This window comes from Zonotrichia leucophrys, chromosome 5 (genome assembly GCF_028769735.1).
Source record: "Zonotrichia leucophrys gambelii isolate GWCS_2022_RI chromosome 5, RI_Zleu_2.0, whole genome shotgun sequence".
NCBI classification, from domain to species: Eukaryota; Metazoa; Chordata; class Aves; order Passeriformes; family Passerellidae; genus Zonotrichia; species Zonotrichia leucophrys.
Genome location: NC_088175.1, coordinates 45839331 through 45866244, shown reverse-complemented (window position 1 = coordinate 45866244; position 26914 = coordinate 45839331). Strand labels below are relative to the sequence as shown.

Here is a 26914-nt window from a genome sequence, read left to right as displayed (position 1 = left end):
GCATCGTGTGCTTGGGTGGATATTTGTGGGAAGTATTATTCTGACATCTCCCTCAAGCTCTATCCATAGGGTTATCAGAGTTACTTTCTGAAATTATGTCATTTGAGGCCAATATAAAATCTGTTTGTCAAGAAAGTTTCAATTTCTTCTGCATCTTCCATTTTACGTTGTTCAAAACTCATTTTAAATTACTGAAAATATAGTTACTGATGTCTGAAGGTGTAATTAAAAAACACTGACAGCCTGCTGCTGACAACCTTTTCTAAAATTTTATGTGGTTAAACTAATGACCTAGAACTTTCCACTGACTCTATAAAAGTGACATGAATTCTATGTGGTGGAGGCTGAAGGCTGGAGCAGAGAGCTTTGTACGGGGTATTGAGAGCCACTGGTGAAATTGGACTCATTAAAGCCGTGATGGTATTAGGAGGGGATGGTAATCAGATGGTGGTGGGTTTATTATGCTAGCATTGGTTTGCTGGTGCGCTCTGCTGATAGGTGTAGCTCAAATCCTTTAACACAAAACAAAGTCTTTTAAACCCTGCTCTTTCAGCAATTCATTTAACAAGGAGAACTGCTTTGAAATTAGTCCTTGGATATCGTGTCTTCAATTTACATCCTGAGTGCAGTTAGCACTTAATATATCCCTTTCAGAAGCAGATTGTCACTGCAAAGTGTCTGTACACAGTCTGTCTAATTCATCCACAGAGGTCCCACTGCATTTCAATTGTGTCTTTTTTGTTGCTTTTAGGAGCAAAGCTTGGGTTGCTGCACATTCTTGCCACCTTTTTCCACTTCACTGAAATCATTCACTTGATTTAAAAAACCCTACACAACTAAATTGATTCAGTAAATCCCTTTTTCATGTACAGTAAGTGGTTTGGTGTAAGGCACAGAAATCTTTCTACTTTTACACTTCCTTTCATTTCATACAATTGTCCTTAGAAAAGTAAGTCTATAAATGATAAAAAAAAATACAAAGTGGAGCCAAGTTAGAAGGAAAAAGTTTTAACTAGCTTTTTTGTCAAGCTTCAAACAATGCTTTCTCTGATTCTGACTTTCTCTTTCTGACCAGTGTCTGTTTACAGTCACTCATCATTAACTATACGTATTTATCAGGGTTTGCAGCCACTGCTGGCCTATTTGATACTCCTCTTTTTAAACAAAAACACCCTCAGAAATTGATACGGTAGCCAAAATGATATTCATAAAAAATTTAAGAAAGAGCTCTCAGCATTAAAAAAAAAGAAAAAAAAAGAATTTTTTTTTTGAAGGAGCTGAAAAGAAAAAGGTCTTGGAATTACAAGCAGTTAGACTTGGTTTTTTTGCGTAATGACTCCTGGTATCCCACTGTGAGAAGACTTTCCCCAGCTTCTCGTCTGCATTCTTCCTCGTTCCCTGCGGGAGAATGAGTTGGATTTGTCTGCCATATTCACAGCAATCGAGGTGATCCAGGTTGAAAGAAAATCAATAAGATGTGTCCATTTATGCCTCACAAAGGAAGAAAGGTCTAAAGAACAGACATGGGACGTGATTCAAGCACTAGAGACTTAATAAGACTTCTACTTGTGTTTGAAGGGGATGGTAATTTATATTTTACTTTGAACTTTTTTTATGCTTCATAACTATTGGGATTCGGGCTGACATGGGAAGCAAGGAAAAGAAGGTTTGATGCTGTCTTAGAAGACCTAACCCATTTGGGAAGGCCATGCTCAAAAGTTCAAAAAATTTTGTTTTAGAAAAGATTAAAGAGACATCATATCACCGTACTGATTTATCGCTATTGATAAAACTGGTTTAAAGTATTTTGGATTGGGGTACAATAAAAAAAAAGTCTTTCTTCGAGAACAGCTGCAAGTTTCTCATTATTGGCTGTCTTTTCTGTGTGTTTGATATAATTTTGCTTAGAAATAGAGGAGCAGCCATAATAGGTATCCTGGTGCCACTTGAAGCTTTGTCAGGGCAGCTCCCCAAAAGTGGTTGTTGTTCTGCTCCACGTCTGTCACCTTGGCCACCAGGGTCCTGCTGTCCCAAGGGTGTGCTCTGTCAGCCCTCAGCAAAAATACTCCCTGCTTTAGCCTATTTGTTGTTTTTTTCAAGCCAATCTTGTGGTGTACTGTGCAAGTGAGATGTAAGCACGCTCTTATTCAGCAGGAATTAGGGCCAGTGGGAGTTTCAGAAACAAAACCCAAAAACCTTAAAATAAACCAAGGCAGGCTGCAGGCGTTGGGTCTCAGTATTGCAATCTCTTCTTTTTTTTTTTTTTTTTTTTTTTTTTTGTCATAAAAAGACAAAAGTGAAAGCAAGCCTTCCTACCAAAGGGGTAAATGATGAGAGACAAAAATGATGTCTCAGCAAGGCATGGAATAAAAGCTCGATGATCTATGTGGTAGTGTGGTTGCAAGGTGGAAGAGGAAATAGTCATTCTTTTTCTGCTCTTCCAAATATCTTGGCCATGTATTCCCCTCAAAATGAAGGCTGACACTGAATAGGTCCCAGATGGAAGATCTGAAATGGAGATGGTGTATCCAAGGAAAAAATTCACGTTTTGGAGTCTTGACTATTCTTCGTCAGTAGCCCTTGAAGAAAGTTTCAATTATAAGAGATAGTTCCAAGAAGAAAATTGTGCTTAGTGCATTAGATAGGATAAAGTTAAAGATGTAAAGAGGATAGAAACAGATTTAGAGCAGTACTTTAAAGGTATGCAGAGGTTTATCATTACTAAAACTACCATTTTTTTCCAAATCAGCCCCTTTTCACTGAATCTTTGGCAGATTTTTTCAGTTTTATCCAACTTTGAGTCTTTTCAAAGTAAATTGAAAAGTGAGTTTGAGAGACATTCAGACTATTAATGGATTTTTTTAAGGCTTAATTGGTATCAAACAAGATTTTACTGAATACAGCCAAGTGTGCCCATCACATTGTTAAATGAGCAAAGCTAGCATTTAACTGAGAGAGACTCTCACCACTGTCCTTCATTTTCAAGAACTGTTCTTACACAGGGTGAGATCAGAATATCCAAGCAGTCCATGTAACGTGCAGTCACTTATTTTTTTTTTTTTTGAGGTTTCCTTCATATGTGTTTCAACACAGTGCTGGCCACTATTAAAGCAATTAATAAAGAAATAGAGGTGTGAACAAAGCAATTGTGCAACAGTGAATGAAAACCTATGTGGGCCAGGATGCATTGCCTGAAAAGGAAATGTAAAAATAATTCCCAGCAAATTGGAAAGGGATTGGATGGAGCAGCTGACCAGCCCAACACACAGAAGTGAGATTTATAGTTTACGGGCAGCCCTTTTGCCTTAGAGGATCCTGGAAGTGTTTTGGTGTCTCATTTACATAACAAAGGCAGTACAAAATCAGCTTTGCATCCGGGGGACTGCACAAGCCTTTGATGGGGAGAGGTGTTGAGAGCAGAGACTGCTCTCCAGGCCCCTGTCAGAAAATGCTGTATCTCAGTGAGGTGTTGCAAGGCCACTTTGGGCTGGCAAGATGCTGCTCTCAGATGCCTGTTGCCTCTTTGGCTAACACCAAACAAATGTAAATAGCTGTTCTGCTTCTTCAGAAAGTCCCACCAGACAGAACTTAGTTTCTTGGCATCTTGTCCTGCTCTGCCTTTCATTTCCCAGGGGATGAAGTGGATTCCTCTGACACAAAGCCCCAGTGACAGTGAGTGGGAGCCTGAGGTTATTTCTATTGAATTTTCTATTTCTGTGCAGCCCCTTCCGGAGCTCTTGGCTGAAGTGTTGTAGGTTTGCTGGACCACCCTTGCTCACTGTGCTGCCTTTCACCCTTTCTGCTGCAGCTGGCCTTGATTTCCACACAGCAAACTCTTTGTAAAGAGGAGCTAACTTGTGCTGTAAATAAGTAACTGAAGAAAGTGATGATTTGGGGACTGCAAATTGTGTGTTTCTGTGAGCTATTTGCAGGTAGACAAAATCTCAGCAGTCCTACCTGTGAGATATTTTGTCTGAATGTGTGCCTGGGAGGAGAAGGACTCCTGAAGAGAGGCATTAGAGGAGGTTTGAACCAGAAACAGAAGTAGTACCACCATTTTAGTATTATTGGTAGAAGCTGGGAATCTGGAAGCTCCAATATAGTTTTATGAACAGATTTAAGTGTATTGTTGGCTCTGGGTATTTGATTTTTTGTTAATAATATTAAAAGGAAGGAAACAGCAGTACTTTGAGAGGACAAAGGGATTTGTGCTACAGCAAGGTTCATGCCAGGCTGGTGCTTTACTTGGAAATGGAAAAGCACCTTCCCTTAACAGTGCACAGCCCCTGTAAAGAGCCCGCCAGCAGTGGCCTCAGCTCTCAGGCATTGCACTGTGTTTGCTGCCAAATGTCTCTCCTTCCCAAAAGTTTACCAGAGGGAATGGGGTAGGTAGGACAATATCACTGTTGCAGCACCCCCAGGTGAGCTGCCAGCCCTGGCTGAGCACAGCCAGTCTGTAAGGATAGCCCTGAGGAGATGCTCCAAATGCCTTTAAATTTGAATCAGATATTTTGGTGCAATGCAGGTTTGCCATGCCGAGGTCCTGCTCCTCACACAGAGCTCCTCATTGCCACCACCAATGGGAAAAGAAAGCATAAAAACATATTAAAGAAAGCATGTGCACAAGGTAAAGCAGGTTCATTCCCTGCCCAGGCATTCTCAGGTTCCATTGGAAGCTGGCTTCAGTTCAATGTGGAAAATCTTGTAGAGTATTCACCCAGGAAGGCAGTTGTAGGACTGTCTTGATGGTGATCCCTGGCTAGTTCATTCTGAGGAAAAATTCTGAAGAAAAATGCAATGCTTGGGTTTCGTTGCTGTATTTCTTGACTTGGTTCAGCATTTCTTCCCAAAAGTTGCAAAAACCTTACTGGATAATGACGAATAGGAGATATAAAAAAAACTTTAAAAACCCCAGGCCCCAAACCCCCCAAACGTGAAGTAAGTGAGCTCAGCTCTCCTTCACAGAGGAACTGTGAGAATTATTATTCTTTATTAAAAAGAAATTCTCATTGGAATGCAAATTTTGATTTTGATTATTTGTCACGGCCTGCTTTGAAGTTTTTCAGACAAAAATAAATATCTCCATAACAGAGAGGATTATAGTAGTCTTGTTTAGAATCATCTGGCTAAGAGTGACATCTAATCTCAGAATATATAAGGTTTTGAGGCCACAGAGACTTTGAAAAAGCTTGACTCTCTTATGTTTTGTAAATTTTCTATAAATGGTTTAATAAGGTTTTTAGTTCAGCCCCAAAAAAACAAGGACTAAAACATTTCCATCAACCATATTGTTGAGGAAATATAAAAGAGACATAATTCAATTTAAATAAAGCTGTAGCTAGGTTATATCATCCTTATCTCAGTAAAAAGTATTTTCTTTTACAATCCCAAATAAATAAATAAATATCTGTGACTCGACTTTGAAGGCTTCGCTTGGATAAATCAGGTTTTGGCAGCTCTGTAATTCATGAAACAATACCTCTAGCTCCACTGGAATGGGAGTGGGATGTTTCAAGCTTTATGATTCTCTTCAATTCTGGAGCGTTAATGGGGTTATTTGTAAAGAAAGAAATATAATGAGTTATCACAAAGCACAGCAAGGACTCTAGAAAGGGGCAGCCTCCCATCCATCACCCATTCTAGCGTATTCACAGCAGAATAGGGCCAGAAATCTTGAGAGGGCGATGGGGAATTTTGCTTTTACTCTAACCTGACTTTCACAAATTGTGATGGGCCTGGAACATTATTTTCTTTACAAAATGACCCCAACCCGATCCTAAATTCAAAGTGTGAGAGTGTGTGACACAGGTTTTTGTGGAGATTTTTTTTCTACAGTCCTCTACTTTATGCTTGGAGAAGACATTTTCTTAATTAAGATTTATTTATGAAAATAAAAGTATTATATTATTTTGATCTGATATAGAGGCTAATTCAGGATGCTGACATTGCCATAATTCTGTGGCACCTTCTCGTAGGGCTATTAGTAATGTTACCTGTCATTTCCCTTCTCTTCTCCTCTATTTTGGAAGTTTATTACTAAGCCTTGAAAAGTTCTTACAGGTTCACACTGCCATATAAGCTGGGAACTTGAGAGCAATTTTATTTTGTACCTCTTAAACAAAAGGAAAACCTACACTGAGCTGTGGTTTTGGGTTTTTTGTTTTGTTTTTTTTTGTTTTTTGTTTTTTTTTTTTAATTTTAAGTGATGGAAAAGCCAAACAGAACCAAATTCTTATCTGGTGTGTGCTGTGATGTATCTGCAGTCCTGCTCTCTCTCATCACACTCAGAATCCCTAATGAACCCAAAGAAGGTTTTGAGTGAATATGGTTTTTAAGAAGGACTGAAGGTTTTGCCCCAAAGATAATGAGATAATTAATGTATTTCATAGTGTAGTTCAGAGATGGTGAAGAGCTCAGGGTAATGAAATGAAACATGCATACCAAAACAAAGGGCACAGCAGGAAATAGTCTGAAGTACATGATAATCAATTTTCACATTATAAGCTTTTACATCTCTCCTTCCATATATCCCATTATAACAGGGCCTGTTGCTTATTAAAAAGGAAATTGAGATGTCACTAACTGTGGAAGAGCAGATCCTCAGGCAGTAGAAATCAGTCTACTGCACTGAAGTCAGTCATGCCAGCTGTGGATCTGACTCAGGATCTTTTTGGTGTGATAAACCAGTTTTAATCTGCAATCTAGAAGTTTTACTCTTAAAACTTTGTGTTTTGAAGGTTGGAAGACTAAGGGAGGATTTTTTGAGTTTTACAATGCAGATGCTCTTACTAGCAGCAGAGTATTTAGGAAGAGCAGAAAGTGTGTCCTGCCTTCTTGTGATGCTCAAGGAGTGATGCTGAAGTGGGACCCCCCCAAGAGCACCGTATTTACTACTCTGCACTTCCCTTCCCATTCAGTAGTATATTTCCAGAGCCTAGGAGTGTCTGGGTTGGCACCATCTGGCAGGCCTTGGCAAGGGAAAAAAGACCTTATAGTTCTCTCAGCTTGCCTGTGGGAGAAATTGTCTGTTACAGACAAGGAGGTACATGAGGGAAATATTGTTTTTGCAGCTGAAGTGTTTTTTCCATCTGAGCATGGTAAAAACCTGTGAATTTCTTGCAGAGCCCAATGTCCTAAATATATGCACTAAGCCCTTTATAGAAAACGTAGCTCAAAGACTTTTACTGCAGCATCTCTCTGTGTGAGAGCCTCTGAGCTGATGGCCCTTCTCCCCAAGTTACACCAGGAAGCAGAGGGAGGCATTACACCACTTACAGCAATCCAAAGGTGTCCTGAAGAGTTTTAACATTTCAATAAAACACATTTGAGACATGACCTTATCTGGATTGTCTCCTTCTAACCTTGCTTGGTTGTCCTCCCAGGATTCAGACTATCTTTGTTCTTCCTTTTCTGTCATGCAACAGGCACAGCCAAACCATTGCAAAGCTTCTCTGTGACTCCAGTGCTTGTAGGACAGTGCTGAGGGTTTTGCTGCCCAGGGTGTGATTAGGTGGCATGCTCATTGATCTCCTGTCTCACAGAATTTCTGCAGAGCTACAATCCTGACCAGTATATTTCTCAGTGATGAGTCCCGTGTGTTCTCCAATGAGAGAATTATTTTGAAACCTGGGCTTTATGGGATTATGCTCTCCTACAGTATACACGTATATCAAGCTATACATGAGAGATGGCTTATGTGCTTTGCCTCGTTAGCTATCCCCTTAACAATAATGAAAAGAGTCTCAGCTGGCTTCCATCAGGTACATGGCTTCACAGAAGTAAGGAAATTCACATGTGAACTGAAAGGTTACGGCGAAGTACTGAGCATGCTGCATCATTTTGAGACAGCAATTTTACCATGTGCCATGAGACCAAGAGTGTGATAAAAACCAATGGGAAACACTTGGTTTCACAGCATCATGAAGCAGGACTTGAGGGGCCAGTGCACTGTGGCCTGTAGAGTTGCTGGCAATAAAGTGCTCTGAATGATTCTGTGTCTGGAATTCTGCAGAAGGATATAACCTTCCTTCCATGGCCACCAATGCTGCTGCTCTGGATAGGTAATATGAGCTAAACTGACTCTTCCTCCCTTAGAGCAGCAGCATGAGAACTCATCTCCCTTCTTGCTAGTACCAAAAGGCTACAATTTGCAAAACTGAGAAATTATACAGGTTTTGGGCCTGTGGAGTATTGTGCTCCATGTACCTCATACTACCAGTCTTCCTGCAGCGCACTTTAATTTTTCTTTCAGGAAAAAGAATGTTGAATTTCTAGTGGCAATCACCAAATTATTTACTGTCCATCTTTTCCTTCACAATTAAACAATAGATGCTGGAGGATTTTTGCAGTTTTGCTACTGATGCCATACTCACTATGACCAGGTAAGGGCAAATGCAGCTCTTAACTATTTTAGGGGCTTTCTTGTCCACAGCATCTCACCAACCATTTTCCTGATCATGGTGAGGAGGATCTAGTCCTCTTAGAGTATTGAAAGGAACTTAGAACAATAGTGGATCCCCTCCTGTGTCAGAGGAAATGGGTCTGGCTCTGTTTGCCAGCAACCAGCCTTTAAGAAATAAAGTTATGAAAGGTCTAAAATGCTCCTATCTGCAGTGGCAGAAGAGTGAGGCCAAATGCTGAGCCACCTGGCTGTACAGAGGAGCTGCTTGTAAAGCCCCATGGCCAATGAAAGGAGATTGTTCAGGTGGCTTTGAGAAGGAGGCAGCCAGGATTACTTTATACAGTTCTCAGGCAGAGGAAGCATATTAAGCCTACTGAAGAGAGATTTCCAAGTCAAAGTTTTATCAGTCACTTGTGTATGTGTCTGCATATTTATATATATATGTGGTGCAACTTCCCCCCATCTCTTGCCTTGGGAGAAGGTTTTCTTCTTTTGAAAGTTTTGAGGTACTTTCAGGTACTTGCAGGATAAGAAATGTAGACATTAAATGCAGGGGATATTCCATTTCCTTTGATTTATGGGGACTACAATGTAACTTCTGGCTGCAGCCAACATTCTGAGGCAATTGCATAGTACAGAGGGGAATAAGAAAGTGCCCTAGCTCTTTGCCCAAATGCTGAGGGATTGAGGCTTCTTAGAGGTGCTGTGTAGGAGTTGAGTCTGGATCGTTTGGGTTTTTTCCTTTCAGATTTTGATTGCCGGGGTTTTGAATCTGGCCTCAGTAGCAGCCCTCATGTTGTCTCTGCAGAAATCACAGCAATTATCCCAAAGCCCTCTCAAACAGCCCTTTGGGGAGTGTCCTGCTGTTTGGTGCTTTTCCAAGCAATGCAGTGACTGAAATAGCTTTTTCCCCCAGTTCCTTGCTATGTGCCTCTGTCCCCTCCCACAGTGTGGCAGATGAGTGTGTTTGAAGAGGTGTTTTAGAGGTGTGGGTGGGTCACTGACCTCTGGGCTCAGGCAAAGAATAGCCTTCAGAGGCTGGGCACTGCTCTGGCTTGTTAGGGACCAGGTGAGTCCTGACACAGCTCCACTCAAGGCCTTGCCACCTCCTGAAACCTCAATTCATGATCTGGACAAGCAGCACTTAATAAGTCTCATATATATAATCTGGGGAGGATTTCATCCTGGTCACCTGTGAGTGCTCATTCCTTGCCCTTAACTGCTCCTCAAAGGGGCAAAACCTTCTCGGAAGCCCCTGTCAGACTCTGAATGCTGAACAGATGCTGCTGCTTCTCCCCTGCTCTCAGAACATTTGCCCCCCCCGTTGTATGTGTACACACAGAGAGTACACAAAATAACCTGTGAGTTCTGCTTCACAAAGCAGAACTAGGAAATGCTTTTCAGCTGTGGAGGCAAAGAGAGGTTAGAAGGAGGAGCAATGCATGGAGATGGTTCCTGAGACAGGGACAGTTTTCACCATTCAAGGAGTGGCCAAATTGTTCTTCCTGTGGCAGCAAAGGCTGCACCTTTCTTGCAGTTTGGGGAGAAGCAGTGGTACCACTCAGCCTTCAGAGGAAGGAGATCAGCTAGAAAAAGCTTACTCAGGGTGCAGGAGGGAAAAAAATCCATCTGTCTGAGTGACCTTAGTAGGGTCTGGGGACCTGCCACTCAGTCAGACTAATTATTGGCGCTGGGCTGGTGTTGCCAAGAGCTCCGTTTTCCTTCTCTCTATTGTTGTCAGGAGGATAGAGGAGAGATAAGGGCTGAGCAGGGCTCTGTATAAATGGCCCTTCCTTAGCGTGTTTCAGTTTAGCTTTCACTGACTGGGGCCCCCAAAGTACTTAGCATGAGTAAAGTTTTCAAAAGGGTGAGTAATTTAGGAGATTAAAAGGCATTTTCAAAAGTGTCGACTTTTCAAAGTGCCTAATTTCCAGCGACTTTCAATGAGGTTTGGGAATCTTAAATCATCTGGTTGCTTCAGTGAATAGCACTGTTGATTGCAGTGTAATGCATCATCAGCTGGGATCCTGCTCATGTCAGAGGTCAGCGCCAAGTGACTCTCAGGAGGGCGTGCAAATCCCCATGGCTGAGCAATCCAGGGAATCCAGCCCCTTCCCAGAGGTGCCTTTGAGAGCACAGAGCTCCTCTAAGTTTCTCGGCTAATTGCAAGGGGATACTGTGGGAGGAGTTCACTTAGGCTCCCTTTTCAACTGTGGTTTCATCAGGTTTTAGTGAGAGGTGCTGGATCAAGTTTTGCTCTTGTCCAATTTGTGACCCTTTTCCCCTTTTCTTAATTTGTTGCATATAACTTTCACTCACATGTCCTGTTTTGTGGTAGGAGGTTCTCCATATCTATTTTTTAATAACATATAGAGATATAATTTAATGTATGAAAACTGTGCAAAAATCACAGGTTTCCTGGTTTTGCCTTTGGTCTTGGAAAGGGTCATGTGAAAGACTGACTCAAACTGCAGGCTCACAGAGGGAGAGAAGAACATGTTTAGGAGTAAGAAGGGCTCAGCATTTGCATTTGGATGCATGTCTTAGGGCTTCAGAGCTCTTTAGACTCCCAAGTGGAGCAACTTCGAAGTTCAAAGCGGTGTGATTTTTGGCAGGTTTTTTCCCTAAGACTTCTTCAGGGCATGAAATATTCTGCCCTCAGTGCATGTACATAACTCTCATTGGCCTTAAAAGAAGTTACATGCCTACATCAAAGGAAGGATTTACCCCATAATGATTCATCGTGAGCCTGACAGGCAAACACAACAGTGAGAGCTCACAAGCCAAAGCTCCTGAGCTATGGGGACGGCATAGTTCAGATCTCTGCCAATCAGCCACATTGCTGCTCTGATTTTCAGCAGTTTTTAATTTTTTTTATTGTTTTACTGAGGATCAAACCATGTGTGATCCATCTGGTAGAAGAAACGGTAGGGCTCGAGCAGAGGAGATAGCCCCTTCAACATCTTATGTGGGAGTAAACCAGGGTCAAATTAAATTGTGGTGGTTTTTTGCCTGGAAAGTGCATCTCCCTATCCCTGGTGCTGCACTGGAGACACAGAGCCATAATATTTTAAAGCAAATTAGAAAATACCTTTTTATTAAATGTGGTTGCAGAAAGTCCTGGGAAGGAATGTGTTAATGACTGGTGATTGAATGCAGTGGTTTGCAAGCTCTAAGCAGCTTTAGTGTCTCCTACCACAGCCCTGATTTAAAATTCATAAATGCTAATCCTCCATAATTTACGGTTTAAAAAGCAGCCCCACTCACAGGCCCTGTGGCTACAGCTCTGTCAGAGTAATTATGCCGCCAAGCTGAAATTGGACTACTAACTGAGATATTAAACAGGGTAGGAAATCCTCTTCCCTGGCAGCCTACCCAATTATTCCAAATAAGCAAACAGATTAGTGAGTAATTTTCCAGTTAAATCTGGTGATTGGTGCCAGAATTGTATGTTAAATATTCAGAAGTAAATAGATTAAAGATGAAATGTCCCCTTTTCTCAAGCTTAATTTAGTGTGTATATTAAAACTTTTTAGGGGGGAAAAAAAAATCTCCATTGAAGTGCAATCCATTTGCTTTGAAAACAGAACCTTTCCTGGCTTGTTTGCACTTGGGGCAGCGCGTTCATTAGCTGGGGCACGTTGTGCCGAGGGAACCTCGTGCCACATTAGCCGCAGTGTCGGTCCTGCTGCTCCTTTATCCCTCACCTTGGAGGAGCCTGCTGGGTGGCAGCGCTGTGAGATGCACGTGGCCCTCTGGGGATCAGGAGGACAGGATCCCACCAGGGCACTGGGACACGGGGCTGCCTGTTCCCATGGGCAGGACAGCAAAGGGTTTGGAGGGATTAACAGTAAATGTGGGCATTTCTCATTCATTCTGAGCTTGTTTCTAAATTCAGCTGGAATTTCCCCACTGATTGGCCCAGGCTGACTTTTTTACCTTTCCAAATACACCTGGTAATACAGTGGCTGGGACACAAAGTAGAGGGAAGATGGGGGCAAAAGGAAGGAAAACATGGACTGGATGCCCAACAGACACAGGCAAGAGGCAGGGGAGGATGTGGGCAGCTCATCTGGAGCAGCCCAGGAGCACAAGCAGCAGGTCTGTCCCTCTGCTGCCCTCACACCACAGGCTCTGCATGGTCACCTCAAGGAACTGTGCCCTGACTGGAGAGTCAGGCAGCCTTCAGCAGCTGAAGGGAGCTGAGCTGACACCTGAGCCACTCCAGAAAGTGGCTGTGGTTGTGCCCCTCTCAGGGAGCAGGACCAGCCCCTCTCCCCAGAAGGGCTGCCATGGTAGGGCTGCACAAGCCTGGTTGTTTGCTGCAGGGACCATGAAGGCAGACCCTGGGAAGACCAGGTGGTGCACACTGCATTTTAGAACTCCAAAATTCTTTCTCAAAGTGAGTCTGAAGGAAATGACTTTGCATTCATGGATTAAAGCAAGGACTTAAATTGCTGGAAACACACATGTACATTTCAATGTTCAAGAGCACTAAAGGGAAGGATGCTGCATTTGAGGAACCGGAATTTTTAGCACCTGGTGGAATTTGCCTTGAAGTTGTTTCAAGGATCTCAAACACTATGAACAATGTTTTATGCCATTTCTGGAGGATTTTCTTTCCAGTTGCTAAAAGCTTGTGGTGCTGAGGAAGTGAAGAGTCCTCTTAGTTGGCAAGTGAAGTGGAAGGAGCAGCACCTGCTTATCAAGAGATTGAGGCAGAGTAGTCTTGGGGTCAAAGAGCTTCAGACCCACAGTGTTAGTTATAACTTGGTCTCTTAGGCAGGTGAGAGGACCAGTTCATTCTTAGGTCTGAGTTAAACATTTTCAATGTTTTAAATCCTAATACATTCTCTGGAGTGAGAAATGTGGAGTTTTATGAACTTGCCAGCATTGACTGCCCTGCAATACAGGAGATACATCATCTCCATTCTTCCTGAGAACTTCCAGGGTTTGGGGATGAGTCTGGGTCCCTAAGCAGAATACCTTGTTCACAAAAAAAGCCAGCAGATGTTAGGTTTGATGGGAGATTTAGAACAGCTCCCTCTCATACCTGGGCATAGTGGGCTGAAGGAGGCAGAAGCTTCCAAGCCACTGGCCCACAGATTTGCTTTTCCACTGGGAAGTGCAAAAGCTGCAAGTAGGTAATGCTGAACACATGCCTAGAAAGGATTAGCTGAACTCCTGCACATCCCAGAGGCTTTTCCTTCTGCTGCATCCTCCCTGGAGAGGCTTTTTCACCTCAGCCCTCTGCTGGAATGTGCCTTAAAGGCATAATCAAGCTCATAAAAATTAAGTGGTGTGCAATCGTTCAAACAAAACAAAACAAAAGGACCCTAACTAAATTTTATTCAATAAATTCTCTAGAATCACTCTATTTGTGGGTTTTTTATTAATGTCAGAACTCACAGCATAGTTTCCCTTTCTCTGTTTCAGGGGGCTGTAGGGGCTTTTGTTAGGGTTTGGGATTTTTCCACACCGCTACACATGATGACATTTTGGCTTTGAATTGAGAAGAGTTAAAGTCAAAACTACAATTTATTTTCTTTTTTGGCTTATGAACATCCTTTGGATCAAATCTAAAGGCTTACCTGTTCAAAGCTGGAATGGATTGATAAATGTGAAGGGATCCAGGATGAGGACAGAGCCCTGTGAATACCAGGTAGTCTGTTACATGACAGTAGTTTTCTAACAATGTACGATTTCTACCTTTCTGATAAGTTCACTTAGTAGTGATAAAGTTGGGTTTTCTTGATTATTCTTATTCTAATGGTAAAAAAATGGGAGAATTTGTGCCATCCTGTCTGATGCCACAGATCCTTTCCACACACTCTCACTGCCAGAATGGTTCAGCATGCGCTGCACATTTCAGACCTTCCTTGTGCTGAGGGAGAGTTGTGAGTCTCACTGCTTCAAAGTGCTCCAAATGTCAGTGCATTCCAAGTACCTCATGTCTCCTGCCTGCTGCCCTGTCCCTCTAACCCAGGGATTTCTCAGTTTTTCCAAGTGTGACAGAAGTCACTTGAAGGATGACATTCACAGGCAGGTTTGGCAGTTGGGTCCTTCTTAGCAGAAACCTTGTGAGTGTCCTGCACAGTAAAACAAAATGTTTTCAGTTGGTTCTTGATCCTTTAAAATCTTCTCTGGATGTATCTTGCTTTCAACTTGCCTGTTAGATCTTTGTGGCCAGCATGGGTTTATGTACATTTGATTAATTGTTCTGAGGTTGTGAAAGGCCATCACATGGGAGCTAGAAAGTGAGTGACTGTGAAGGAAAGATGTGGAGACAAAATTTGACATGATGGAGAGATCAAGTATCCATTCCCAAGCTGTAGTTTCTGTTCCTGCCTCTGTGAGTGGCACTTTCTGAATACTCTGAGCAGTCTGGATTCCTCTTACTGGTTTTGCCCATTTTAGTCACCTACCATTGTGAAGAATTTATTATTAGTCCCTGGTTTTGTTTATTCTTAATTCCCAGAAGTACAGTGTTTGGTGGCTGTAAGCAGTGAATTCTCTGCAGTAAAAACACTGATATTTCTGTCCTTAGAGTTGCCTATATTCACTCATTTTTAAAAAAAACCTAAAATCTTTCTCACATGCTTCCTCAATGATATCCTGCTACAGTGAGTTCCAAAGGTTAATTATACATTTTGCTCAAAGCTACTTCACTAACAGGGTCCTCAGGATGAGGGTTGCTGACCCTTTTAAGCCAGTGAACTAAAGCAAACACCAAAACACTGAGGCTGCTAGCTTTGTGGGTGGCTATTTGTCTTTCTTGGTTCCTTCTCATCAGGGCAACCTTCCTGAATCAACCTTCCTCTCAAGAAGATGACCAGACAGTGTCTGCTGGCATCATGGAAACAGGGATGCAGGCAGTGCTTTCATTCTTGATTATCCTAGGAATCAGTATTTTGGTTTGGAGAAGAGGTTGTGCCAGGATCACCTTTCTCCACTGCTGGGGACCCCTCTGGTTCTCCTCTGGAGAGCCCTGCCCTGGGTGGGCTCAGCTGAGGTTCAGGAATGGCTGGGAATGGCCAGTTCTGTCCACTAATGCATTCCCTCTGTGCTGTGTTTTAAATGTTTCTAAAGGTGAATGGAAGTAGAAATAATTTTGGAAACTTGGAATAGAATGCCATGAAAAAAAGCCTTCCTTAAAGGAATGAAGAGCATGTAATTTAATCTGTGTTTGTAGCATTTCATCTTAAAACGCTGCTATCTTATGTATTTTATGTATCACTTTCCCTGAAGAAAGCAGATAAGGGCATCCAGTGCTTCAGCAGCTCCTGCCAGTGACAGTGAACCTGAAATGGAACTTTTACGTGGCTGTAAATGAAATACAGGTGGCCAGGACACACTGTCATTAGCTAAGGTGTGCCATGGCACTGTGAGGGTTTTAAGGGTGCCTTCAGGTGGTGGGATCAGCAAGGGTTTCCAGACTCTCTGCTGACATTACCTGGATGCAAGGACAGCTCAGACCCCGTGGCACATGTGGTGCATGCAAGAGTGCAAATTTTCCACTTTTTAACTGGTTCTGTGCTTACAGGAGAAAAAGGTTTCTAGAATAGCTTTTCTGAACATGAGGCCAGTCCCAGCCAGGCTCTCTTTTTAACATACATGATGTAAAAGATCATTCAAGAGATGAACTGATGTTTGTCACACTGAAGAGACAAGCTTCATATTTCTCCTTGAAATAGGCCTCTGGAGCACTGTTGTGTCTGAAGGCTGATGAGGACAGGTTCCAGGCTCGTGTATCTCCCATTTAAGACATCCCACTGTCCACCCAGGAAAAGAAACCAACTGGTAGTTCTCAATTACCACATAAAATTTATAAGGAGAGATGATATCTCTTAAATAACTGGGTCCCAGACCATTTAGGGCACTACAGACTTCAATCAGTGCCTTGAAATGTATCTATAAGCAAATAGAGCCAGGAGTGTTTTGTGCTATTAGGCCACTTCAGCAAATCACTTAAGCATTACTTAACACATGCTAAGTCTACTGCACCCAAGGCAAATTCTGAATATGATAAACTCTTTGTCCATAAAATGTCCCCCTCTGGATAATGCAGCACCACTTTATGGCTAAGGGTGATTGTGTGTCTGTCTGTCTCAATGGGAAACAAACCCTGGTAGTAGAGCTGTTGTGCTGTACCTGCATTGTTTGTGTGATTGGCCTGCTAAATGCATAAATCTTAAATGATAGAATTTTGTAATATACAGTATAACAACTGGCAAGTGTTGGACATTTATTTTCACAAGTGAGGGAGTGACCCATAACTCACATCCATCACAGTATATGAAAGCACAGCTCACTGTAGTACAGCCAGCAAGGAAATCATTCATACACAGGATGTTATTCACTTCAACCTTTCCCCTTTTCTGAAGGCAGTCAGCATCTATATGTCTGCTGCTGCATGCTCTGTCTGCTGGCATAGATGTATGATGGCATCACAAAAACTGGAAGGGGAAGAAATGAGATAGGAACAGAAAGGGGTGTGGGCAAATGTTGTCTGAGCTGATAGAAATTTAAGTGGTCAGGCTTGTCAAGGAGAAGGAAAACTGCAGGGCTGGAGAGTGACTGAGATTAGAAGTGACTTTTGGAGAAATGGGAGCTGAGATAATACCTTTCAGTTAAAAAAAAAACATGGGTGACGGCACAGGGTGAGCATGGGAGAGCTGGAAATTAAAACAGTACATAAAATAGAAATGTATTTGATGTAGGGACAACAAGATATGTATCATCCTTTCAATTCTGGTCTGGTTCCTCTGTCATTATTCCCAAATTTAATGCTGTACTTTTCAACAGAGCCTGTATCCTATAGCAATTTCTGTGAAAAATCCCCTTCACAAAATGGCCAGAGAAGCTGAAGAGAAACATTAATATTGGGACTTCATCAGTTCTTGGCACCTACCTGCTTTCACCAGGCTTGCATACCCACTGTGCACTCTGCAGAAAGTCTGTGCTGTGGGAATGGTGAAATAAGCTTTAATTGGTTGTATACTGACCACACCAAGCTACCTACAGAGGCTGTGCTCTGACATTTCTCTGCTAGAAATGGTGCACAGCAAGATAAGCTCTGTCCCAAATTTCTGAACAAGCAGGGGAGGCAAAGGAGAAGGTTTGGTTATTTCCCAAGAGCAATGATTTCACGAGCTTGCCAAGGGACAAAGAGGAATCATGTGCTAGAAGGAAGAAATGTCTCTGGATTTCCCAAACCCCAATTTAGCAGTGTAGCTGTAAGATATGCTTCCTTTGTACTTGCGTGCTGTTGTAGCAGGGTTGCCATTCCATGGTTTGTGCTTGGATAGATGGTTGGGGAGATCCCCTGGGAGATGGAGGAAAGGAAGGCTGCAAATTCAGGTAGCTTAAGTAGGAGAGAAAAAGTTTCTTGGTAGACAAGCTGAAAGCTGCTGGCTTGCTTTTAAGAATAATCACTCTGCAGCTTCTGACAGGGCTTAGTTCTAGGTTTCACTCTCCACTCAGGTCCTAGCCTGTGGCACAGGATACAGGTAATAACCCAGCACAGATCAGACACAAGGGATCTCATGTGCCACACAGCAGGAGCAGGGGGAGCCCAGATACTCCTGACCTTGATGCTGAGGCAATATTTTTGTCTCAGGACCAACTTCCTTTGCAGAGAGTGTAACCCTTTTGTCATCTGCACTGTGCCCCCCTTTGTCATTGCACTGCTGGACTCACATCCTTGAACTCAGAGCACAAAAAGCCCTCTGGTTTTTTAACTGATGGTTTGTTTGTTTTTCCTCTTTGGTCGATGCTGGGATCAGTGATGTCAAGTTGTTCTATTTGCTTTGACAGGAAAATGTTTTTAGAGTTCATTAGGATGGCATCAATTCTAACATTTGGCACACGAACATTTGATGACCTTCATGTGGGGGAAGAAATATGTAGGCAAAACTTCCATCAGTTTGAAAAAACACTTCCACTCCACACCATTCCAATTCATGAAATGCAGCTTCAACCACAACTTTTGTGCAGTCCCTGTTTGTGACCTGCCAGTGGGCCCCAAACTGGAGACTGGTTGGAAGCACCTCAGACAAAGTCAGGGCTGAGGCTGCAGCTGAACACGACTCTGCACTCACCTGTAGGGCAGGTGCTGCCAGCAGCCAGGCTCCTTGCTGCTGCTGGCTCAGCTGCTAGAGGCAGCCCAGTGGAAAGGCAATGGCATCTATGCCTCCAAATGCACAGCTTTCCTAAAGCTCTCCTGATGGTTCCCTGCAGCGAGAGGATTTCATTTGGCCACTTTGGGCTCATTTTCACCAATTACAGGGCTCATTAAAAGAGCTGGCCTGGCTGGCATTGCAGCAGCTGAGCTCTGGGCATATCCACAGGAAAGGAAGAGCAGGTGTTGGCTCTTCCCTCCTCAGGGCCACCTGTCCCATGCCAACAGAGCCTCAGTGGGAGGGAAGGAAAATGCTCATGGCTTCCTATGGCCTCTGACAGTGAGGGGCCAAGTGAGAGAGGGAACTTCTGCAGGGAAGAAACCTCCTCAATAGTAGCTGGCCTGAGTCCACCAAATTATTCTCACTGACCACTTCAAGAGCTGCTGACAGCTTCTGGTTACTGTCAGCCAATGGGTTTAGCAAAGACCAGGTAGGAAGTGAGAGCCCATTTTTTGGCCATCATTTGTCCTTTGAGCCTTCCCTCTGCCTTGGAGCTGTGTAAGTCCTGCCAAACAGTTCTGCTTCTCCCAGTGCCTGTCTCCAGCCCCTTCCTCTGACCTTCTTAGCTCTTATTTCCTTTCTTTTAGGATTCACTGTGTCTTTATGTTTTTCTCTCATATCCTGTAATCAAGTAAAAGGTGTCTCTGTGGACAGAGGGGATTTGTGCTCAGCCTTTGTTTGCTCTTTCCTGACAGTGCTGCCTGCTGTAAGAAAAGCCAAATGCAGCCCATATGTTGCTGTGCTCCCCTAAATTACGGAGGGTGAGCATTTATGGCTGTTCTCACTGTTGCTTTCTCCATACTTTTCTAAATGATACGTTTTCACAAGCAATTACTGAGATAGGCAGTCAGGACTGGTTTTTGAGGTGTGCCACTTAGTGGCCTGCACATAAAAATGGGAGACAGGAGGAGGACGATGGCAGAGGTTTAATACCATGCCTTGCTTAAGAGAATGTCCTTCAGGTGAGCAGAACCCTGCACCTTGTAAAAGTATGACTTTAATTTTGCCTTTCAAATACGAACTAAGCAGGTCTGTCAACACATACTGTGTTCTTCCTTGTCAAACCATTTCACTTAGTCTGTCAGCTGTAAACAGCTTAAGAGGCATGTCATTCCAGCATTATTATAGCACTTTTAGATTTGTTTTTAGATTGGCTCTGTATCTGCTCCTGCAAAAGGTGTAGATACAGAGATGACATGGGTTATTTATTGTGTTACTGCAAAATGCTGCTTGCTGTTTTGTGGTAAGCACTGAGCAACTCCATTTCAAATAATGGGCACTGCAGAATAATAATCCTGTAGTGCCATGGTAATGCCATTACCATACTTTGTCACACCAGTTGTGTCAGTGGAGCAGAGTGCTTTCTTCACTGAGGGTCTCTATGCCCTTGCACTTCATTTGAAGTTTTTTATTTTTTTTTCCCCAGGAGATCAGGGGAAACAGAATTAAGACATGTGGAGAAAGAACTCTGATCAACAGACTCTGTACTTTTGTTTTTTTCAAAAAGTTGCTTTACATATTCAAATAAACAGTGTTTAAGCTGTTGATGACAGCTTAACTACTTCATCCCAGAACGTTTTGACAAGTGATTCTCAGAGTTTTGGTTTCTCAGGATTTTGATAACCCCCAAAAAGCATGAACTGAATTTATATGTCACATGTTTAATTTATTTGAGATGCATGTATTATGTTGCAAAAGCAATAAGGACAGGGTGATACACTCCATGTTTATGATCATCAGCTTCTTCACTGTGTCATTACAAGAGGAAAAATGCTCAGAAATACAGAGTATGCAAAGCACTCAAACTTTTTTTGCCAACCAGTCTGGATTGTGATTTGTGCAAATTGTTGGTGCAATTTCCCTGTGGCTCCATGGAAATGCACAGAACTGAACCTGTTCCCAGGGCAGGGAGCCTGAGCTGCTTCCCTGGTGCTTGCACTGTCCCCACGCTGGCTCCTGGCCATGGACTGTGGCACAATGGGATGCAATGTTGCCTGGCTTCTGAGCAGCAGTGAAGGACAAAGGTAGATCCAGAAATGGACCTTTCTCCCCAGAAATGCATGATTTTCTGGCTGTACACATTCCTCAGTACTGTCATCAGAAATGACACAAATGTGTAAACTGATCTTCACTTTAATACCAAACTAGACCGAATACCAATTGCAGACCAAATGTTTTAAGCAAAATTTGTTTAATCTGTTTTGGGAATTAGGTGTTGTCCAGTTTTGGATTACTTCTTTTTCTCCTCCATTAAAGCAGAAAAAAGATGGGGTACACCCTGTAACTTCCTGGGCTCTTAAGCAAGAAGTAGGGAAAAACACAAGCAGAGAATTGCTTTTGTGAAGCTCCTAGGCTTCATAATATATTTTGCCCAAAAAAAAGCTCATATTTCAACATCATACCTCAAAACCTTTTGAATATTACCCAGTATCTGTTTATTGGTACTTTTGTAATGAGTGCTTGATAGAACTAGAATCACTGAAATTTAGAATTAGAATATTAGAATAAAGTATGTTAGAAGTATTGACAAATCCTCCTTTAACTTATTCAGCACTCAGGATATTGCTATCCTATTTCTACATTAGAATGCCGCTTATTTGATTTTGTAAAAGAGCTGTTTCCATCAGTACTAGACAGCATATGTCCTTAATAAAGTAAAAGGAGCTATTTTATTTTACTAGTTATTATATCAACTTAAAACATGTCAGTATAAACTCTTATTTTATAGTAATGCTGTATAGGTACAAAGGAAACCCCATGCATTCTAAATAAATTTGACATTTAGTATTTCCTGAAGTTGATTTTTTTTTCTCCTAAATAAGTGGTATTGTGAATATTTTTCACAAAAATCCCCAACCCCACCCCCAGAAAAAAAACCCCAAACCAAAATTCCAAACCTAACCCAACATTTGTATATGTTTCATCTAATTGTGAATTTGTGCTTTTAAAATATTAAAATGTCCTCTACATTGAAAAAATCTAATTTCAATGAATCAAAGTGCTGACGATGGAGATCATGGGTGGCTTTTCAGACATTCCAGGGTCAGAGACCCAGGCCAGAGGGTCAGGTGTGATTTGCTTAATCCATCCTTAGTTGCTCCAACTTTCTTCTGATACTGGACAAGTAGCATCTTTCTGATCATTTGGGAGTTTTAGCAAGTATTTAGTGTCCGACTAAATAGTCTGCAGATTAATTTGGCAGATACAGCGGAGTCTGCATCCTGCTGCTTTGGGGAGGTGGGAGACAGGAGCAGGCACCTTTTGTTCTGTTTCTCTCCAATGGAGAGGGGAAAAAGGGAGGAGACCTGACAGCTCCTGACAGTGAGAGGGAGATGGAGTTGTTTCAGGAAAAAAAATAGCCTCTTCTGCAAGAATGAGGGGCTAGGAAGACAAAAAATAAGCATTTTCAATATATTACAAACAAAATTATCTGCCAAAAGGGCAAGGTAATTATCCTAATGTGATTTTTGACCAAGATAAATTCACATTATTTTATAAACTGGGTAACAATTTGAATCTTATGCAAAACCTAGAAATAAATCTAAAAAATATGATAATGTAATAAAATTGAAATTATTAGCAGTCCAAGTGGCATACTTGAGGCAGTAAAACCTTTTAAGTTCCAATGGAAAATAGGCTAGTAAACCTGGAGTAAGTTACTCCACTTTAATCACTTGATAAATAGCTACAATGTTTGGAAGAATTGATAGTGTCATTACAGCAACATCCCTTTTTATAAACAGCCTGGTGCTGATTTGATTCTAATTGCTGCCAGAGGAGCAGTATCAAAGCAGTGCTGCTCCAGCAGTGTAACCTGCGGGGTGAGCGGGAGCTGAAAGGAACTGCCTGGAAATGAAGGAAGCCCAGGTTTTTCAAAGGCACCAGTTCTAATTCTGGGAGTGATGGAGGAGGGTTGAGTAAATTTGGTGCTGGGAGAAACTACAGAGGAAATGCTTAACGAAGGGAAAGCGTGGAGTTGACAAAACAGGCTCCTCTGAGTGCACAAAATAGAGGGAAAACAGTGGGAGAAACTGAGAGGTTTGGATGTGAATGTGTGTTTGATTTCTCATCACAAAGAATTCCCCTGCTGGGCCAGTGTGGCCCTACTGCAAAACTGCAGCTATGGCCTCCCTGGTTTCAGGCACCAAAGACCTAATTTTTAAGACATTCTTAATAATTACAGCATCTTTGCTTACTTGTGGGCACTGCATCCTTTTGCCCATGAATGCACCAAAAAAAATTAAGATTCCTTCTGCAAAATGCATCTTTAGCAATCCTCTGGTTTTGCACTACAGATCCTGGATTTTACCCTTCTTGAGTATGGAGTAGGTATCAGCATTGTACTGCTGGCTGCTATGATGGTTGAGGGCAGTAAATTTACATTTGTGTGGAAGAAAAATCAGAACAAATGCTTCTAGGCTGGGTCTTCTTCCAAAAACTAACAAGAAGTTGTCTTATTTTGGGAATGGTAGGAAGAAAAGCAGGGCTCCATAAGGAGAGAAGAGGAGGAACATGTTTAATAGTTCTGTCATGTTAGCAACAAACCCCAGAATAAACAGAAATGCCAAGGGGAGAGGTATTTATCTTTTTAAACAAATCATGTGATAAGCTTCTCCCATAGATTGGGGACTAAGTGAAATATGTAAAATAGCTTATTGAAGAAAAAATTGCTTCAAGTGGGACTGAATGGCTCAAGAGATTAGTGATGGGATAATAGCTTTTCTCTACTTAAGTGGTAGACCAGTTCGAATCAATTCCAGGTCTCTAGAGACTGGAAGGTGTTGCTATCCTGTTACTCCTCCGCAGTTATTTGAAATGATCTTGTGGTCTCAATCCCACCCTTAGTTGCCAGAAAATTATCCCCAACCCAATCAGCACTGAATTGCTTTGAGCTGACTGTTGTCTCCTCCCCATAAAGATGCACAAATATGTGTGTGGGAATGGCAGCTGTTTTATTTAGCACCACGTTGCTGGTCAGAAATATTTTGTCTCCTGTGGAAAGGACAGATTGCGCAGCAGAAGAGACAACTTGGAATATGATGCAGTGTAAAATCATTCTTTAAATAACACCATGGTTCGTTGGTTTAATGTGGATTTCTTGGGAGGACAGGGCTACTTTTGGACACTTCCAGCTACTTCCTCACTTTCACCCAGAGCCTGCTTGTTAGCCTGCAAAGGCTGTGTCATGGCTTTCCCCTACATCCATGTAAATCACAGAGCAGGGCCACAGCTTGGAAAACAGACAGTGGTCATAAGGAGCAACTGGAAAATTCAAACTGGTGGTGTGCCCTCCAGGTTTTTTGAAGCATCTATTTAGTGTGTGAAGCTGGACCAGGGAAGTGATATTGGGGACTTGCCAATGTACGGCAGCTCACAATCTTGCCTATCAGTTCCAGTCTGTAATATTATAACAACTGAAATAGCAGTCATTGATTATTCTGCCTAATGCAAAGATTAAGCAAACAAGCAAAGAAGCAATTCTCACCCAGATGAGGATGATTTGGATCTTTTAGTGGCTATAACAGTAGGTCTAGAACTAGTGAACCACAGCAGAATTCTTATTACCCAGTGTACCAAGGAAAAAAGAGACCTGGGGTTATTAGAGAAGAATCTCAGCAGTTTTGTGTGTATAACTGCTTGGAAAAAACAAATAGGACATTATGACAGTGTAAAGGAGTTGGAGAATTGAAATCACATGGTTATAGTCACATTTTCTATGAAACTGATGTGGTACAGAATCACTTGCAGGAGAAATTTTATTTTTGCCTTAACACGGACAGCTGTAGGTTTAAGAATGCTTATCAGGGTGGAAGGCTAAAGGGGTTAAGGAAATAAGGCATGGCAGAAGTGACCTATGGGAACTTTCATTATTATATGGAGCCTTGATAAGTGAAATGAGAGGAATTGCTCTCCACCATGAAAGGCTGAAATGTCGAGGGAGCAACTGCAAATTAATCTATTAAGAATAAGTAGGAGGCTGAACAGTGTGACTCAAAAGGATGGAAATATATGGAATAAACTGCAATGTAAAATCACAATGATTTCTAGACCCAGTTTTAAAGACATCCATCTACTATTTTTACCATGAAACAGGGATTTCTGTATGTGTGTATATGAGAGGCAAAGTTTAAGCAGATTAAATTGGACTCTTTCTTTTTAGGTACTCCCAATATTTGTAATGATCAAGCCTGAATGAGAAGTTGTGTTCTGATTTGTGTGACTTTAGCCAGAACAATGTGTCAGGAATTTTTCTGATTTTTTTTTTTATAAGACACACAAATAAAATGCCTCACAGGCAGTTTTCTGTGTGAAGGTTTTCCTGTTTTGCTGTGACATTTTAAACTGAATTTAGTGTTTGTAAAAGGTACTATGTGATGACATTGTGTAACTGAAAGCCTCTTTTTATTGACAGGTCATGAAAACTCAAGGCTGGAGAAATTTCTCTGTGTCGGACTGCAGAGTTACACTCCCCACAGCCTGAAGGAATGAACTTCCAGGAGGAAAAATGGTCCACATCAGTAAGTCCAATTTGATGTCAAATGTCGCTGCGTGGTTGTTTTCAAAGAGCTCGTATCTGAAGGATGTGGAGAGAGGCATGAAAAGTTACCCAACTGCCAGGACCACACGTTATTTAATCTGTTCCCCAGCTGTGGTTTCAACTTTCTGGAGTGTCAATGCTTTGTCCACTAGTGGCTGGAGTGAGGCTTGACCCGGGTTACCAAGTGAATGTTGGTGGAGCTGATACAGCAGCAGGTCCCCAGCTCCCCTTGTGGTCCTTGGGAGGTGAGGTTCTGTTTGCTCAGTGCCAATCTTTAGGCCTCAATGTTAATCCTTTCACAAAGCTCATGTAGTTTCAGACTTCTACCTTTCCCAGCTTATTATAGCCCAGGAAGATGAGATGTGACTATGCTGAGATACAACCCCCAGTGATGGCACTTTATAATTCTGTATAACTGGAGGATTGCTATTGTAGGCAGAGAAAAAGGCAATAAAGCAGCATTGATATCCTGCCTGCCCTCTTACAGGAGTTATTGAATCAAACCTACCAGAACTGCCAGACAAACAATTTGCAGCTGCAGTCTGAAGCCTGACAATGACACAGAATCAAAAAGAAATAGTTGGAGTGCATGGGCTTGTGAACTCCTCTGCGACCCACCACAGCAGGCTCCCTAGGATTGTTCTCCTCTTTCTGGTCCTTTGCCTGTACAATTCCTTCTCTTTCCCTCCCTTTTCCTCTCTCCCATTTTCTCTCCTACATCTTGCCATTTTCAGCTTTTCACACCTTTTCCCTTCCTTTTCTTTCTGTCTCTCATTGCCTCACTATTTCCTTCTCTTGCCTCCAACACACCCCTTGCTTTTTACTTTGTGAGTTCAAGTGCTCTCCTGTGTTCCTCATGTCTCCATTTCCCCAATTCTTTCTTGGTTTTGATTAATTTAGTTCCCACCCTCTCCAGTTTCCCATAGTCTTTCACATCCTCCCTTCCTTGCTATACCTTTTTTTCTGTTTCGTTTATCTTTTCATTTGATTGTTGAAACCCATTGTTCCTTCTTTTCCTGCCAGCTCTACTACCTTTCTTGAGCCACATTTAGCCAGTGGCTGAGCTCTATGCTGCTCTTACCCCTCAAATGGTGAGGATTTAAACATTTCCTGTGCACTAGGATTTCCAAAGTGTCAATCCAGCTCAGCTAAGGGGAACTGATGTGGTTTGGCTCTAACATATATGAAGAGAGATATTACAAAAGCCAGCATAACAGTAGCACTGACCAATGCTCTTGGGCTCCTCACCCTGCTCTTGGAGTAGGATTCTTATCAAAGCTTATCAAATTAATGGGTTCTGGATCAGACCTGCAAGTAATAGCACCCTATCAGATTTCTGTCCTTTATTTCCATAGAAATCTCAGTGCTCTTGATTTCTTGTAGTTTTTGCATTGGCTCAGGACATTATGTTTCATTTGGGTATTTTTTTTCAAAATAATTATTCTAAAATACATATAATTTATATAGGTGTCAATGAAAAGGCACCATACTATGAAATATATTCAAACTCATATATATGTGTATGTGTATATATATATATATATATATATATATATATGTATGTATGTATGTATAAAATTCCTAGCTTTTGGGTGCCCATAAAAGTTGTCTAGTATTTTGGGAAATCTTTTGTCATTCCCTTTCTTCTCTCCTAACCAGTATCTAACCATTAGCCTTCTAAACTTTAGATGTTCAGTCATCTAAATGGGTAGCAGGAGTGTTGATAGTACAAAAATCCTATTTTTTAATTTTTTTTTACTCATCCTAAGTTACAAATTCAGTTTTTGAGGGTAT

At 41.9% G+C, this 26914-nt stretch overlaps 1 long non-coding RNA gene across 1 annotated transcript in view; it reads left to right on the top strand.

Annotated features, from left to right (window-relative positions):
* Positions 1-26914, top strand: part of LOC135448798 (uncharacterized) — a 148216-nt gene that overhangs the window by 65353 nt on the left and 55949 nt on the right. The window contains exon 4 of the long non-coding RNA XR_010440581.1: positions 24995-25100. This is a non-coding gene — a long non-coding RNA (uncharacterized LOC135448798). The remainder of the gene's footprint in view (positions 1-24994; positions 25101-26914) is intronic.